Below are 17,371 nucleotides of genomic sequence, written 5' to 3' on the forward strand. Positions count from 1 at the left end.
ATCCGCACTGCATCCACGCACATTTAAGCAACCCAGTTTTATAAAGTTTTTCTTCTTCTCTTTTTTAGTAATTGTATACAAGAGAAGGGGTTACTAGCCCATTGCTCCCGGCATTTTAGTCGCCTCATACGACACGCATGGCTTACGGAGGAAAGATTCTTTTCCACTTCCCCATGGACAATAGAAGAAATAAAAAAAGAACAAGAGCTATTTAGAAAAAGGAGAAAAACCTAGATGTATGCGATTATTTGCTTATATATATGTTTCATAGTTTTATGTAATCTATCCTAACTAAAATGAACTAACTAAAAGAAAAAACGATTCTTAGAAAAACGGGAAACGTTGAAAAAAAATGCCTTAGCAAAACGTCAAAAAACTAGGTTACCCTCCTTTCCCCACTGGGCAGTCAAGATAGAGGAAAAAAAAAGGGGGGGGAAAGGGGGGGAGGAAGCCGCGGTAGTAATCAATCTTGGAAAAAACTATCCTTATAAGGAGGCACTGATTCTCCCAGTGTACGAATTTTGTGGCTATTTTAGGCCAGGTTACATAAACTTACATAAATAAATAAATAAATAAATATATATATATATATATATATATATATATATATATATATATATATATATATATATATATATATATATATATATATAACGTATACTTATCACAAATAAGCTAATTAAAAAAAAAACGGGACGTGACGCACCCGACAGCAAGGCGAAAATTAGCGACATAAAAATTGGCACATTTTTCACGTATGGAGAGAGAGGGGGGGGGCTGCGTGCCCACATCCCTGGTTAAAAGCTTGGCAGCTTTACTACTAAATAGATGCAGCAGGTTAAGCAGCACAAGCAACAGCTTCCCAGCTTGATAAAGTGGTGCTCGGCTTTTTATGGTCTCTAATAACGTTAAAAGCTCTCTGGCCTTTTTTTTATAGTTTAAATAGGCTGAAGAACAATCTATACTTAACGAACTGCGAGGACACGAATATTATCTTAAAATGCTTTGTGTAGGCAATATAAACACCAAAGAAAGCAAAAGAGAAAGCCTAATTATTATTATTATTATTATTATTATTAGTAGTAGTAGTAGTAGTAGTAGTAGTAGTAGTAGTAGTAGTAGTAGTAGTAGTAGTAGTAGTAGTAGTTCTATTAAACAGTGTAGTTTAAGTCCAGCTCTGCTAGACCAGCACATGTCTGACCATCAACAGATTATCAAATGGCTCAGACCCATCACACAGCGCCTGGGAAACGAGGTTAGTTTCAATTCCTTTGATCAAGAGCCCCTCAGCTTAAAGGGAGAATTTATACAGCTATACATATTTTCCGTTTTCCTTTGGGTTGGGAGCAGAGGGGAACCAAAACTTTAAGTTCACGAAAAACCCAAACTGTCCTGTTTCCTGACGAACCTAAACCTAATTTAGGATATAAACCTAATCGCGACGTTTCGGTCCGTTATGAATGATAATCAAATCAGTTGTGACTTGACGATGGTCCAGGGTGGACCGAAACGTCGCAATAAGGCTCCTCTCCTAAATACTGTTTTTATCATTATTTGTTCCAGCCACGGCATTATGACTTTTCAAATTTAAATTTACCTCCCAAAAATCACAAAAAAAAATCTCCGTGAGCGTTATGAAAGTGTAAACCAGACGGTAGCGGTATCTGGTGGAGCTATCAGGTAACTAACCTGTTTTACGAGGCATCACAGGAATCCATTAGACTCTACATGGAGCACAACGAGGCTCCATTGCCTCCGTCACACCAGGTTGAGGCACAACCTTATTTTATGACAAAACTATTTATCCGTCTTTCATGCAGCTATAAACTCACCTGAAGTTTTAATTATATATATATATATATATATATATATATATATATATATATATATATATATATATATATGCAATAAGATCACAGTAAACAGGTGATTTCAGAATATGCAAAACAACCACTCTGAAAGAATAGAGAAATTCCAAGCGCTTTCGTGACTACACACATTATCAAGGATAATGTGAGTAGTCACGAAAGCGCTTGGAATTTCTCTATTCTTTCAGAGTGGTTGTTTTGCATATATATATATATATATATATATATATATATATATATATATATATATATATATATATATATATATATATATATATATATATATATATATATATATTTTATTTATTATTTTATTATCACACCGGCCGATTCCCACCAAGGCAGGGTGGCCCGAAAAAGAAAAACTTTCACCATCATTCACTCCATCTGTCAGCATAGTTGCTGATCCCTGTATTCCCTGTATTATATAGCATAGCATATTAGTATCATCCATGTGCTTTAGACACGAGATCCCTCGTAGGCCTGTAGCTTGGTATGACGTCATGGGCATACACATGGGCAGTGATCCCTTTGTCCCGCTCTCACTCGGCGGCAGACCTACAAGACGTGAACAGGCTTGGCACCGGGCTCCATCTCCCATCTCAGTCTGACAATATATCTACCATCCTACAAGTGTGTCTACTTTCAACCTGTGATATCTCCATTCAAGAACCCTTACGATAAATGGTGACAGCGGTGAGCCTGTAATTCTGACGATTACAGCGATTTCTGGAGATAAAATTGTCGACCAGCAAGACGGCCATTTCGTGTGACCAGTAGGCCTACCGGCTACCGAGGTTCACCCCAGCCAGCTACCTCAAGCCAGCTACTCTACCAGCTTCTACATTATTCACTGGTCAGTCTCTTTGTATTAGTGTTTCCTGCTTTTTTGCATTACTCCCGAGGGGTTGACCCGAGTTTGCAAAATAAGCCAGCTTCCAGTCTGTGGTGGGGGAGTCAGAACACCCGAGTCCAGTCCAGCCTAGCCTACTCCTTCCAATTATTTTGCCTGCCAAGCCAGCTTCCACCCCTGCTGTGCTCATCGTGTGAAGTTATCAAGCTATTCTGTGTGAAGGGTTAAGATAAGCCAGCTAGCAACCAACCCAGGTGTCTTACCCCAGTACTCAGGCAAGCCACGTGACTAGTCTTCATCGCTTGTGATTCAAGTTCCAAGCATTCTGAGTGCTCCTTGTCATCCTTGTGGTGTTGTAGTATTTCGTGGGTTTCTTCTAAGCCAGCCGGCTTAGAATTATCTTCGCGGCAGTGTGGGTTTTCTCAGTGAGGCTTACGACGTTCAACCCATAAGCCCAGCCACTCACGATCACGTGTGTCGCACCATTGCCGGTCCCAGACGCCTCGCTCAGCCATTACCCACAAACCCAGCTACAGTCGGCCATTACAACTCACCTACCTCATCAGTGTTTTGGTGCTCTGCTAAGGGTTGTAGCACCATATTTTAAGGACCACATAGGGGGTCAAGAGCTAGAGAGTGGCGCGCCATCTTTAAAAGCCTCCTATGTGTTGTCTCTCGCCGATTTAAGCGCAATTCTACGATCATCTGTGCAGAGGACAGCACAAGACGATAAAAACAATCCATCAATCTCATTTTTTCAAGTGTTACAGCTATAATATTTTTTTTTAGAGACATTTGCGAGTGTTGAGACATTTCTTTTGTGTTCCCAGTGAATTTATCTCTTAGTGACATTCAGTGACTCTTGATCAGACTCAGTGTTTATCATGTACTGATTCTATTAATTTCTTTTAATCTCCTTAATTCAGTGTTAATTTTCGTGTATTATTTTATATCTGTTGTGTTGTGTTTCTTTTTTTTACACACTTGAAGTAAGTACTTAGTGTTTCCTTTGTTGTGTGTGCAACATATGAGCAGTATAGAACTTGTGTTTAAACTTCAGAATTCCAGTGTATTAACTCAGTAAATTTTTCACCTCATATTCTGCATCACAACTCAGTGTTGTCTGTTATTTTTTTTTCTTCCTAGCAATTGTGTATTTTTGTTTGTTCCCTGTGTGTTGAACATTCTTGTGTTCATATTTTTCCATTCAGCCAGTGTTTAATTTGTCTTATTTCCACAGACAATAGTGCCATTTTTAAAGCTCCAGCAAGAAATCTGTTTACAAAATTTTTTAAAAAACATCAAGTTTCATTGCAAGAAAATTCTAGTACTGAGTTTATGTTGATGTTTTGTGTTCTGCATCACTGTAAGTGTTGTATTTCTTTTTGTTGTGTGTTTTAGCACCTATTATTTTTCATGTTTTATTGAACAAATTCACTCTTAGTGCAATTTTTAAGTTCTCCTTTTAAAGTAAATTGTTCTTTTGCTTGTTAAGTATTGTTTAAGTGCAGTTAAGAGTTAAAGTGTTCATTCCTTGATATATTTCTTTTCTTGTGTGTTATAATTTTTTATTATTGCACATAGACTCATTTTGCAATAATTCTTGTGCAAATATTGTGTTGCTATTAAAGTTTTTCTTGCAGACAATTTTATGCAGTGTTGTGCAATACAGTTTATTACAGTGCAGTTTCTTATGCTCTGTTCTGTGCATAGTATTTTATTCTGTCTGTCATTTTAATTTTTATTTCAGTGAATTGTGTGTTTGTTTCAATTTTTGCACAAGTTTATTGAGTCCATTTTATCATTTTATTGTGTATTTCCTTGTTGCATTGAAAGTAAAGATAACTCACTGTGCCATTTATTCAATTTAAAGTAAAAATTGAGCATATTAGATTTGAGCAAGTACAAGTTCTCTTGATTTTCAGTGTTTGTTAAGTTGCATATTTTTTTTTCTTGTGTGAGTTCCTTGCTTACTGTGTAACTTGTCAATTTTTAATTACTTATGCAGAATAGTTAAGCATTTTTTCCATTTAAGCTTACTGTGTCATTCTCTCCATTTTTCTTGACTTATGCCCTTCAGTATTTTCACTGAGAAGATGTCCCAGTCACTTTTGAACGTTCACTTAGTGTATCATTCCAGTCAAAGTCAATATGAATCAGTCCACAGTACCAACATTCCCTTACTGACTGAAAGACAATACCTAGCCCTTGAGCAATGTGTTTGTTCTCACAGCTTGTATCTGAGATTTGTTAAAGTGCTGCGAAATGTGAAGTTCAGATTAAGTTCCTATAGATCCGTGAATTACTTATTAACGTAGCCGAGCGGTCAGGCACTAGTAATTCTGTCACTCCCATCTGTGTTCCACCTATACCTTCAGACTTGCAGGATAGTGTTCCGTTGCCTCAAGTGTCCGGGGACACTCAGACTGCCTTGAGTGCACAGCCTATCCCTGCAATGACTGCTAGTTCGAGTAGTAGTTTCGCCACAGGGGATGCCTTGTCAGAAAACGATTACTTGCAACTAGTAATGCCATCTCTTGTTGATGTGACATGCTGTCTGCAGAAAGACGTCTCTGTTACAGCAAGTGTTCTCACTAGAGTGTCTGTTGTTGTTCCTTGTGTTTCAGATGGTGATCCCATCCTAGTTGACAGTAATCAGTGCATTGTAAGAAGTTATTTCTCGAGTAACTTTCACATGTTAACGTTTGTAAGTGTAGTTTCTTTATAGCTGATACCTCGTGTCACTGTGTGCGACTCAGATTGAATATCAGCATTGTTCACCGTGTTCATTTCTTTCTCCTGTGCTTGCAGTTGAGATAGTAGATTCGTTCTCCCTTGCTCATATTGCCTGTTATAGCGTTAATTTTTTCAACCGGGGGGAGTCATCCACTCCACCGAGTTTGTTCTTTCCTCCAGTAAGGAAGAACTGTTACCTTTATTCCAGAACAAACAGCCTACTGGAAGGTTAGCCAGATGGACCTTGACTATCCAAGAGTTCAATCCCACTTTTGAAAATTTACCTGGCAAGTCAAATGTAGTCGCAGATGCTTTATCGCGACACGTTAGTGTAGTTACTGCAGATCCTCCATTTACTGTCGAGGATGTCAAAAATGCCCAAAGAACCGATCCCTTGTGTTCTGGTGTGATTCGATTCCTGCTCCAGGAAGAGCTTATTCTTACTGTGAAGCCACCAGTACCCATTAGTGACTTTGTAATGAGCCAAGAATTACTGTATCGAATAGTCGAGTTGAGTACTCCTAGCAGACGAGTTAGTAATTCCACAGTCACTAGTGATTGTAGTTGTATCTTTTGTAGATACTCGTTCAGATCTCTCAGTCAAGGCATGTGTTAGCCATTGCAGAGGAATTCGACCCTCCCAGAGATGATAACCATTCTGCATACGTAAACCTTACCCTCGCAGAATTGGGTTTAAGTGTAAACAGCCTGCATAATTAGATGTCCGAGATGAATGAATTTGTCAACTGTGTGTTTTATTATTAGCTGATCAGTTTGTCAGAAATTTTCGTGTTCACGTTCCCTCCGTATTCTGAGAATTAACAGTCTAGATTTGTGTGCACCGAATCTGCCTTTCTGTTAAACACTTCTTTGTATATAATTATTCTTCCTCAGAATCCGTAGAGTGCATGAATACAGATCGATCGATCAATTCCATCCATATTGTATAATGAATTGTTCTTATAGTTTGTAATGATTACGTTAACACCCATTACGTCAAAATCATGTTGTACCATCCATTAGTTCTAAGTTATATATGAATTTGTTATTGTATAGAATCAGCCCAGATCCGCCTGCCTGTTCAGCCTATAGATAGTAGTGTATGTCGGGACGACATACGTAACATGACCGAGCTGTCAGCATAGTTGCTGATCCCTGTATTCCCTGTATTATATAGCATAGCATATTAGTATCATCCATGTGCTTTAGACACGAGATCCCTCGTAGGCCTGTAGCTTGGTATGACGTCATGGGCATACACATGGGCAGTGATCCCTTTGTCCCGCTCTCACTCGGCGGCAGACCTACAAGACGTGAACAGGCTTGGCACCGGGCTCCATCTCCCATCTCAGTCTGACAATATATCTACCATCCTACAAGTGTGTCTACTTTCAACCTGTGATATCTCCATTCAAGAACCCTTACGATACATCACTGTCTTGCCAGAAGGGTGCTTTACACTACAGTTTTTAAACTGCAACATTTAACAAGTCGGCCGTCTCCCACCGAGGCAGGGTGACCCAAAAAAGAAAGAAAATCCCCAAAAAGAAAAATACTTTCATCATTCAACACTTTCACCTCACTCACACATAATCGCTGTTTTTGCAGAGGTGTTCAGAATACATCAGTTTAGAAGTATATACGTATAAAGATACACAACATATCCCTCCAAACTGCCAATATCCCAAACCCCTCCTTTAAAGCGCAGGCATTGTACTTCCCATACATACATACATATATATATATATATATATATATATATATATATATATATATATATATATATATATATATATATATATATATATATATATATATCAGGGAAGGACAAGTGCACAGGCCGGAAAATATAATACGCCAACACTGCAGGCATTTTAAATTATTAATTATAAACGAATTATAGCCTAACTGAATTTTGCCGCACAGGCAATGACTGATTTAAGAGGACTAATGTATTTGTGAAGGGTTTTACGCATACTAATGCACTCTGTTATAACAGCATGCGGCACAAGTCGCTTGCCGGCTTTATGCTAAAACAATGTCGAACTGATAAATAAAAAGTATTTTTCATATATTAGGCACTTTGTTTAGAGGCAGCCTCAGAGAGGACGATACGCTTCGTTCTGGAATATTTCTGTAGTTTCTTGTAATTTTATTTACGCACAGGTACACAAGAAGTACAATTATCATAAACTATCAAGGATAACCAGTAAAAAAGTCAGACAGTTACTTATTTTCATGGGGTCCTTCATTTACTGCCATTAAAAAAAATAGCCTGACATAACCCACAGGTTTATGTACTGTTTAACGGTGGTATTTTGTTTGTCAGGAGAAATAGGGAAAACATCTGACGTGGGTGTTGGTCATAAAATGACTCGCTCGGTGGAGATTTTGGTCATTTGAAGACCTTCCCCTGGCTTACCAGTCCACATAGTAAAAAATAAATATTACATCGTAAGTTGAAATATTTCAGCTTTTCCACATCACTCAAAAGCTAGTAATAATTTGCTAAATTATTATTATGTTGATGAGGAAGTTCTAGTCATGTCGATCATAGAATGAGAGGTAATTGCTTGATCCAGGGAAAGGGGTGATAACTTCAATTCCTTGGATCAAAAATCCTTCACAAACATCAAGGCACCCCCTTCCTCTTGAAGAGAGAATCATCTCTAACGCTGTATATTTATGAACCTAAGAAACCTACATGAAGACAAAAACAGTGTGGACAGAGACTGCATATTACGATCTTCGTCTGACATCTCAGAGATCAAAATATAAGTAAGTTTATTTAGGCACAGATTAACGTAAGTACAATTACCATATACAGTGTAAATTACCTAGAAGAGCAAAATAAAATCAAAGTGACATTTTTCTTGGGGTATCTTTCTGCACGTCTCCATGTGGGTTTCCTCAAATCATTGACAAGTGTCCTCTACACTTTATCATAACTCCACGATGGCCTTTTTTTTCTGCATATTTATATATGGTGGTTGTAAGTCCTACCTATGCACGGCTTCCACCTAGATCTCAAACGTCCTTCAAAAAAGTATTTGATTTGCTACGCACGCCCAATTTTTAACGTTTCATCACCAGTAACTTGGCTCGTGACCATGAAGCCGGGTTGGCTAGTTAGACAAGGGAGAAGTCAGCATCAGATATAAAACTGTGACTGGCAACGAGCATGTAGTTTCCAGCAAATTAAAGAGATTCTGGTGTATTCCCCGCTGCCGGATGTAATACTCTCGTTCAAGTAATTTACAGCGCACTAGTCTTTATTCATTATAGAAACATTTCGCCACCCAGAGGTTTTGTCAATACACTAAACGCAAAAATACCGTGAAATAACTGCATGGTCAGTTGTAGTGTAGGCGGGGTGAACAAAATGGGTAACGACGCCACTTGATGGCTGTGTCCTTATGTTCTAAAATAAATTTAGCCAAATTCTGAAGATATTGAAAGTACTTATGTTCTACACAACTGTATTAAGACAAGTGACAGCAGATTCTAAACAACGGTGTTTATGAATTTACCCTAGGGTTCCGTGTAAACCTTGCTTGGATTCCCTGGAAACTTGCTAGGGTTCCATGGTAGCTTGCTAGCGCTCCGCGGAAGCCTGCTGAGATCTTTTGTAAGTTATAAAAGATCCGTGAAATATTTTATAGTTTTTTTTATTTTATTAAAGGTTAAAATAAAAAAAAAAGTCTGGGTTAATTAAGACTCTCTGAGATACACTTTCACTATGTTAATGTCAATGCTGAAATATCCTACAACTGTCCACAACTAGTAGTCAACATTTGTGCTGTCTCCACACACCATTACTATCATATTAATGAAAAACTGCTACACTCGGTGGTGGTCAAACACCGTTTGGCGATTGGGAAGGTGATGCGATTTGATCCAAGGAAGGAGAGGGCGGCAAACCAAGATTCCCAGTTATGGATTCAAGTTCGAGAAATTTAGATTTAGAAATTATATTGGGAAGTACTGGTTTGGCAGCAGAGTTGTAGATGTAGATGAGTGGAACAAATTTCCAGGGATTATCAGCAGAACCCTGTCTTCAAGAGGGAACTGGATGGGTTCCTAAAATCAGTTCCTGATCAACCGGGTTGTGGTTCATAAGTTAAACTGCGTGTGACCAGCAGTAGCAGCCTGGTTGATCATGGTACACCGGTAAGCCTGGTCTGGGACCGGGCACGGAGGGAATGGGATGACGCTGATCCCCGGGGACGCTCACCATATACTTTGCATCATAGGCAACAAACACTGGTAGCCTAACCTGAAGTATACCTGGAGGGTGTTCCGGGGGTCAACGCCCCCGCAGCCCGGTCCATGACCAGGCCTCGTGGTGGATCAGGGCTTGATCAACCGGACTGTTACTGCTGGCCGCACGCAAACCGATGTACGAATCACAGCCCGACTGGTCAGGTACTACTTTAGGTGCCTGTCCACCTCCCTCTTGAAAACAGCTAGGGATCTATTAGTAATTCCCCTTATGTATGCTGGGAAGCAGCTGAACAACCTTAAATACAATTTGGATGAGTAAATGAGTGGGTGTGTGTTTGACCTACCTAGCATGGGCCAACCACATGTTCCTTCTTGGATCAAGGGGCGACCTTCACCAGGATCATGGGCTGCAGTCACACATCAAGAAACAGGAGCATCTCTCATAAACATACAACTGATAGTCCAACACTGGCTGCTCTGATTTACCAGGTTACATCACCAGTATTTATCGGGTTAGTTCTCTTGTTTCACTAGCGTTATGACCGTCATAATGCTGCAAAATGATTTTTAAATGTCTTGTCTACCATTCCACGTAATTTAACAAACGTATTTATAAAACTTTTTGGCTGGATTATAAGAGCGTCAATAAAATATTTGGCTGGTCTATAATAGAGTCCGTAAAATATTTCACCATGCTTTTAAGACCCTCTGTAAGAGTTTTAGTTATGATGTGAGAAAAATCAATATTTTTTTTTTTTTTTGGCTGGGCTGCAAGAGCGCCAGTAAGATTTTTGGGTAGTCTTTGAGAACACCAGTAAGATTTGGCTACAAGTTATCAGTAAGATTTTTGGGCTAAGCTGTAAGAGTGTTCGTAACATATTTGGCTAGGTTGGAAGAGCGTCAGTAAAATTTATCGCTAGGCTGTAAGAATATAATTAACATTTTTGGCTCTAATCTGTAAGAACATAATTAACAATTAACATTTTTTGGGGCTAGGCTGTAAGAATGTCTGCAACAATTTTCGACTACACAGGAAGATCATCAATAAGACACGCCACAGATGCTTAAATTTCCGTACTTACCTGGGGGATGTTCCTGATCCACCCCCGAGGCCCGGTCCATGACCAGGCCTCGCGGTGGATCAGGCCCTGATCAACCAGGCTGTTACTGCTGGCAGCACACAAACCAACGTATGAACCACAGGCCGGTTGGTAGGGAACTGACTTTAAGTGCCTGTCCAGCTCCCTCTTCAAGACAGCCAATGGGTCTATTGGCAATCCCCCTTATGTATGCTGGGAGGCAGTTGAACAGTCTTTGGTCTCTTGACACTAATTATGATTTTTTTCAGCATACATATGGCACCCCTGCTCTTCACTAGGAGGATGTTGCACTGCCTGCAAAGTCTTTTGCTTTAGTAGGGAGTGATTTCCGTGTGCAGATTTGGAATTAGTCCCCTCGAAGATTTTTCCAAGTGTATGATCATATATATTTCTCGCCTTAATTAAAAGACTGCTATAATTGCTCTTAAAGTACTGTATATTGATAATCAGACGTTATATTTATATATGAAGTCTTAAATTTCCTTGCTGATGCGAGGATGACCCACACAGTTGAATACCAAGTTGTTTTAATGCTTAAGGTTATAATCATGATTGGCCACTACCGTAACTTACAGTTAAACTTTAAATATCAGAAAGTTTATTTAGGCACAGGTACACATAGTAAGTACAATTATTATACATACTGTAACTTATTTTCCGACGTTTTTGGGTTAGCCTGGGTAACTTACACGTTACACTACGTATGATAACTACTTATGTATATCTGTACCTAAATAAACTTACTATAAGACTTCGGTATTACGTATTTTTTTTAATTAGAGAGTCGAGTGGCTTCAAAAAGTTTGAAAGCCGCTGCTCAAAGCAATCAAGCTTCTCTCAAAGAACCACTTACAGCTGAAAGAATAGGCTAGTTGATAAGTTGCCTCCCACAAAAATAAAAGTGCTCTGGGGATCACCGCTCCCGTGGTTTAATCTCGCCAGAATTAGGTATTAATTATGGCTCTTTTTCCTTTCCTAAATTGGTTTAATTTTGTTTTAATGAATGTATAGAGGTATTCATGCGAGTGTGGATACATATTGCCGCGTACGGGTATGGACTGATGAGGCTATATTAAGAAATATGTGAGGTATATGAGACTACTAAGGCTATATGAAGCCGCGTGCGTCGCATATATAGATCTGCTTATAGTGCGTATATAGATCTGCTTATAGTGCGTATATAGATCTGCTTATAGCGTATGTACAGAACTATTTATAGTGCGTATATATTATAATTATAATAATAGGGAGCGCTAAACCCGTAGGATTATACAGCGCACGTAGGGGGGGGGATGGAAGGTATTCAGGCTCAATTCGGGGAACCGGAGCACAGATCCAATTCCCTAGATCAAGAGCCCCTCACCAGCGTCAAGGAACCTCCCTTGAGAGGAGTGCGTATATAAAATCTGCTTACGTGAATACAGATTTGCTTATTGTGCATATGTAGAATTGCTTATTTTGCGTATAAAGGTCTGCGTGAGTTGAGTAGCGTTCTTAATTCATGGGGAAGCGCTAAACCCGTCGGGGTCAGACAGCGTTTGGGGGGAGTGGGAGGCAATGAGGTTCGATCCAAGGAAATGGAACACAGGTCCGATTCCTTGGATGGAGAGAGGGCGTCCCCCCTCACGGACACCTCCTTTGAGAGGGGGGTCAAAGTGTATACGGGACCGCATGCGGCCCTGTATTTGGACTGCATGCGGCCCTGTATGTGGGACCGCATGCGGCCCTGTATGTGGGCTGCACGCGGCCCTGTATGTGGGAGCGCGTGCGAACCTGATGTGGGACCTCCTGCGACCTTGTACTCGTTGGAACGCAGGAGAGATGTATCATAATCTACACTTGGAAAATCTAGGAAGGAATGGTCCCAAATCTGCACACAGGAATCACTCCCTACGAAAGTAACAGACTGGGCAGGCGATGCAAAATGCTCCCAATTAAAAGTAGGGGCGCCATTGGTGCATTAAGAGAAAACACCATAAGTGTCCGGGGCCCAAGACTGTTCAACAGCCTCCCATCAAGCATAAGGGGAATTACCAATAAGCCCCTGGCTGCCTTCAAGAGAGAGCTGGACAGATACCTCAAGTCAGTGCCGGATCAGCCGGGCTGTGGTTCGTACGTTGGACTGCGTGCGGCCAACAGTAACAGCCTGGTTGATCAGGCCCTGATCCACCGGGAGGCTGGACCGGCCCGCGGGGGCGTTGATCCCCGGAATAACCTCCAAGTAGACTCCAGGCCCTGTATGTGGGACCGCGTGCATACCTGTATGTAGGACCTGTGTGCGGCCCTGTATGTGGGACCTCGTGCGGCCCTGTATGTAGGACTCGCGTGCGGCCCTGTATGTGAGACCCGCGTGCGACCCTGTATGTAGGACCCGCGTGCGGCCCTGTATGTGAGACCTCATGCGGCCCTGTGTGTAGGACCCGCGTGCGGCCCTGTATGTGAGACCTCGTGCGGCCCTGTATGTAGGACCCGCGTGCGGCCCTGTATGAGACCTCATGCGGCCCTGTATGTGAGACCTCGTGCGGCCCTGTATGTGACCCGCGTGCGGCCCTGCATGTGTGACCTCGTGCCGCCCTGTATGTGGGACCCGCGTGCGGCCCTGTATGTGGGACCCGCGTGCGGCCCTGTATGTGAGACCTCATGCGGCCCTGTATGTGAGACCTCGTGCGGCCCTGTATGTGAGACCTCGTGCGGCCCTGCATGTGTGACCTCGTGCGGCCCTGCATGTGAGACCTCGTGCGGCCCTGTATGTGGGACCCGCGTGCGGACCTGCATGTGTGACCTCGTGCGGCCCTGTATGTGGGACCAGCGTGCGGCCCTGTATGTGGGACCCGCGTGCGGCCCTGTATGTGGGACCCGCGTGCGGCCCTGTATGTAGGACCCGCGTGCGGACCTGTTTGTAGGACCAGCGTGAGGCCCTGTATGAGGGACCCGCGTGCGGCCCTGTATGTAGGACCCGCGTGCGGCCCTGTATGTAGGACCCGAATGCGGCCCTGTATGAGGCCTCGTGCGGACCTGCATGTAGGACCCCTATGCGGCCCTGTATGTAGGACCCGCGTGCGGCCGTATGCGAGACCTCATGGGGCCCTGTATATAGGACCCGCGTGCGGCCCTGTATGCGAGACCTCATGGGGCCCTGTATGTAGGACCCGTGTGCGGCCCTGTATGTAGGACCCACGTGCGACCCTCTATGTGGGACCCGCGTGCGGCCCTGTATGTAGGACCAGCGTGCGGCCCTATATGTAGGACCAGCGTGCGGCCCTGTATGTCGGACCCTCGTGCGGCCCTGTATGTCGGACCATCGTGCGGCCCTATATGCAAGACCCGCGTGCGGCCCTGTATGTAGGACCCGCGTGCGGCTCTATATGTAGGACCCGCGTGCGGCCCTGCATGTAAGACCCGCGTGCGACCTTGTATGTCGGACCCGCGTGCGGCCCTGTATGTCGGACCCGCGTGCGGCCCTGTATGTAGGACCCGCGTGCGGCCCTGTATGTAGGACCCGCGTGCGGTCCTGTATGTAGGACCCGCGTGCGGCCCTGTATGTAGGACCCGCGTGCGGTCCTGTATGTAGGACCCGCGTGCGGCCCTGTATGTAGAACCCGCGTGCGGCCTTGTATGTAGGACCAGCGTGCGGCCCTGTATGTAGGACCCGCGTGCGGCCCTGTATGTAGGACCCGCATGCGGCCCTGTATGTAGGACCCGCGTGCGGCCCTGTATGTAGGACCCGCGTGCGGTCCTGTATGTAGGACCCGCGTGCGGCCCTATGTAGGACCCGCGTGCGGCCCTGTATGTAAGACCCGCGTGCGGCCCTGTATGTAGGACCCGCGTACGGCCCTGTATGTAGGACCCGCGTGCGGTCCTGTATGCAGGACCCACGTGCGGCCCTGTATGTAGGACCCGCGTGCGGCCCTGTATGTAGGACCCGCGTGCGGCCCTGTATGTAGGACCCGCGTGCGGCCCTGTATGTAGGACCCGCGTGCGGCCCTGTATGTAGGACCCGCGTGCGGCCCTGTATGTAGGACCCGCGTGCGGTCCTGTATGTAGGACCCGCGTGCGGCCCTATGTAGGACCCGCGTGCGGCCCTGTATGTAGGACCCGCGTGCGGTCCTGTATGTAGGACCCGCGTGCGGCCCTGTATGTAGGACCCGCGTGCGGCCCTGTACGTAGGACCCGCGTGCGGCCTATGTAGGACCCGCCTGCGGCCCTGTATGTAGGACCCGCGTGCGGCCTATGTAGGACCCGCGTGCGGCCCTGTATGTAGGACCCGCGTGCGGCCTATGTAGGACCCGCGTGCGGTCCTGTATGTAGGACCCGCGTGCGGTCCTGTATGTAGGACCCGCGTGCGGCCCTGTATTAGAGACCTCGTGTGGCCCTGTATGCGAGACCTCGTGTGACCCTGTACGTGAAACCGCGTGCGGCAGCGCGTGTGTAGCCGCATGCGGTACATACATGAGAGTTTTCCCACCATTACATATCTTACAAAAAAAAAAAACCCAGTCAGTGTTGATATAAACCATAGCAGAGGCCTCCACCGCCTGGCACACCTCCATGGCACTCATACTCACCTTATCATGGGGAGAATCCAACCAGATGAAAGTGAGAGGGAGTCAAGATGAACGAGGAAGCTGATAAGTGATACGTGTGACCCTCCACAACAAGATGATAGTTCAGGTCAGAGGCAGGAGAGGTTGACGGGAGCCGCAGCACAACATCACTCCACCACAGCTGAGAGGTAACTGAGTGCTAAGCACCGCTGGCCTCAGCCTCCACTCCACCCAACAAGCAAAATTTGATCCTGGAAATGAAATTACTCCTCTAACTTCCACACAACACCAGTATATTCACATCTGTCTTATGGAATGGAGGACTATCCTCATTTTGGTGTCGGGAAAATGTCCATCCCTGGTGTGTAGGCTCGTATATGAGGGGAAATCTGTGGTGATCTGGGAAGAGTTTTGTGCACAAGTTCGACCTGGCTTTATGGAGGTGCCGGGTGCCGTTTTTCCCGTCCTATTTATGTCTCATTCAAGGAATTTTTATATTTTACCTCCGTGCTCGAATTAGGATAAAAGTCTATACAACTTTTTAACAACTATATGTACTGGTTTTTTTTTTCGCAGGAGGAGGTGGATGTTAAGGTTTATTTTGTAACTGGTTTAAGACTAGGAGTTTATCTCCCTGTGTTATGTATGTATTGATGTTTATACCGCCAAAATACGGTGGTTCCCCCGCCAAAATACGATGGTTCCCCCGCCAAAATACGATGGTTCCCCCGCCAAAATACGGTGGTTCCCCCGCCAAAATACGATGGTTCCCCCGCCAAAATACGGTGGTTCCCCCGCCAAAATACGGTGGTTCCCCCTCCAAAATACGGTGGTTCCCCCGCAAAAATACGGTGGTTCCCCGCCAAAATACAGTGGTTCCCCCGCCAAAATACGGTAGTTCCCTCGCCAAAATACGGCGGTTCCCCCGCCAAAATACGGTGGTTCCCCCGCCAAAATACGGTGGTTCCCCGCCAAAATACGGTAGTTCCCTCGCCAAAATACGGCGGTTCCCCCGCCAAAATACGGTGGTTCCCCCGCCAAAATACGGTGGTTCCCACGCCAAAATACGGTGGTTCCCCCGCCAAAATACGGTGGTTCCCCCGCCAAAATACGGTGGTTCCCACGCCAAAATACGGTGGTTCCCCCGCCAAAATACGGTGGTTCCCACGCCAAAATACGGTGGTTCCCACGCCAAAATACGGTGGTTCCCCCGCCAAAATACGGTGGTTCCCCCGCCAAAATACGGTGGTTCCCACGCCAAAATACGGTGGTTCCCCCGCCAAAATACGGTAGTTCCCTCGCCAAAATACGGCGGTTCCCCCGCCAAAATACGGTGGTTCCCCCGCCAAAATACGGTAGTTCCCCCGCCAAAATACGGTGGTTCCCCCGCCAAAATACGGTGGTTCCCCCGCCAAAATACGGTGGTTCCCACGCCAAAATACGGTGGTTCCCCCGCCAAAATACGGTGGTTCCCCCGCCAAAATACGGTGGTTCCCCCGCCAAAATACGGTGGTTCCCCCGCCAAAATACGGTGGTTCCCCCGCCAAAATACGGTGGTTCCCCGCCAAAATACGGTGGTTCCCCGCCAAAATACGGTGGTTCTCCGCCAAAATACGGTGGTTCCTCCGCCAATATGCGGTGGTTCCCCCGCCAAAATACAGTGGTTCCCCGCCAAAATACGGTGGTTCCCCGCCAAAGTACGATGGTTTCCCCGCCATAATACGGTGATTCTCCCGCCAAAATACTGTGGTTCCCCGCCTTGAAACTATGGTTCTTCCGTCAATCAAGATTGATGGGGTGAACACATCGACACCAGACTGAGGGACTGATTACCTCGAACTCCTCCACCGTTCTTCTCTGTGTCAGACTGAAGAAGCCACTGGCTAGCGAAACGTTTCCACAATATTCTCAAATGTGTTTCATTCTTCATCATATATAAAGACCTCCCTCACCCTTCCCCCTCCCCCTCCCCCTCCCCCTCCCCCGCCCCCTCCCCTCTCCCTACAATCATCATGTACAATACATTGCCATCAGAAATAACATCTA

General features: G+C 44.7%; 1 protein-coding gene across 1 annotated transcript in view; it reads right to left on the reverse strand.

Annotated features, from left to right (window-relative positions):
- Positions 1-15,534, reverse strand: part of LOC128697832 (chondroitin sulfate N-acetylgalactosaminyltransferase 1) — a 357,581-nt gene extending 342,047 nt beyond the window's left edge. Inside the window, exon 1 of the mRNA XM_053789765.2 lies at positions 15,347-15,534. The gene's annotated coding sequence lies outside the window, so the exon portion shown is untranslated. The remainder of the gene's footprint in view (positions 1-15,346) is intronic.
- Positions 15,535-17,371: the final 1,837 nt, after the last annotated feature.

Source organism: Cherax quadricarinatus, chromosome 68, assembly GCF_038502225.1.
Source record: "Cherax quadricarinatus isolate ZL_2023a chromosome 68, ASM3850222v1, whole genome shotgun sequence".
Taxonomy (NCBI): Eukaryota; Metazoa; Arthropoda; class Malacostraca; order Decapoda; family Parastacidae; genus Cherax; species Cherax quadricarinatus.